General features: G+C 38.4%; 1 non-coding gene across 1 annotated transcript; it reads left to right on the top strand.

Annotated features, from left to right (window-relative positions):
• Nucleotides 1-562: 562 nt before the first annotated feature.
• Nucleotides 563-634, top strand: Trnaa-ggc (transfer RNA alanine (anticodon GGC)). The gene has a single exon. It is a non-coding gene; the product is annotated as a tRNA-Ala (tRNA).
• The last annotated feature ends 504 nt before the right edge of the window (nt 635-1,138 follow it).

Here is a 1,138-nt window from a genome sequence, read left to right as displayed (position 1 = left end):
TTTCAATTCTATTTTTTTATCACATACATGGAAAACCAATAGCTTTAAACTTTTATTATTAAATAAATAAATATTATAGGGCATTATTACACAAATTGACAAAGTACCACAGTAAGCTCAATAAGGCTTGTGTTGAGGGTACTTAGACAACGATATATATAATATATATTGATATATAAATACTTAAATACATAGAAAACACCCATGACTCAGGAACAAATATCCATGCTCATCACACGAATAAATGCCCTTACCAGGATTTGAACCCGGGACCATCAGCTTCGTAGGCAGGGTCACTACCTACTAGGCCAAATCGGTCATCGAATATTATAAGATACAATTTATATTGAGCCAATTACAGATTCTCGCTTATAAAAATTAAATAGTTATAACAAAGATCAAATATAATTACAATTCAGATATATGAATTGTGTATACAGATGTTAATCACATTGAACCAAAAATATCCTTAGGGTTGGTTAAGGTTGTAAACCTCAAAATGCAGATGTCGCTAGTGACGTTGTCACAGTTGCAACAGTTAAATTCGCGGTGAACGACAGATGGTCAGCTAGCGAAATTGGTAACACGTTGGACCGGCAATCCAAAGATGTGGGTTCGAGTCCCACGTTGGCCAGAGTTTGATCATCGTTTTTTATTATTATTTCATCTGTATATACAATTACGTTAAGAGAGGAGATTGAAGATCTGGTGTCCGAGCCGAACATCATTGGAGAAACGAAAGCCGCCAGACTCCGATGGCTCGGGCTCGTGGTGCGGATGGCGAACTTTGGAGTTCCAAATGGCCGAAGATCGTCTGGACGCCTTAGGTACCGCTGGAGAGACGAAGTGCAAAAAGACCTTAGCGAACTCGGTGCCGTCGACTGTACAGAGAAGCATGGCGGTCTTTGGTGTCGGAGGCCAAGATCTGCTGCGCCACTGCAGTAAGTTAGTAATGTGGTACGTTGCATTAGTGAAAAAGGGAAAAATATGAACATAATTCAGATATATTATAATTTGGAAAGCCATGCAGTGGGTTATCTATTTTATTATAGTTATTCTTATTTATATAGATATACCATCGCCCATACAGTTGACAAGAAAAGTGTCCATCAGCGGACCTTATTACAAAAGGCCACTA

Source organism: Cydia pomonella, chromosome 17 (assembly GCF_033807575.1).
Source record: "Cydia pomonella isolate Wapato2018A chromosome 17, ilCydPomo1, whole genome shotgun sequence".
Lineage (NCBI taxonomy): Eukaryota > Metazoa > Arthropoda > Insecta > Lepidoptera > Tortricidae > Cydia > Cydia pomonella.
This window is presented reverse-complemented; position numbering and strand designations above follow the sequence as displayed.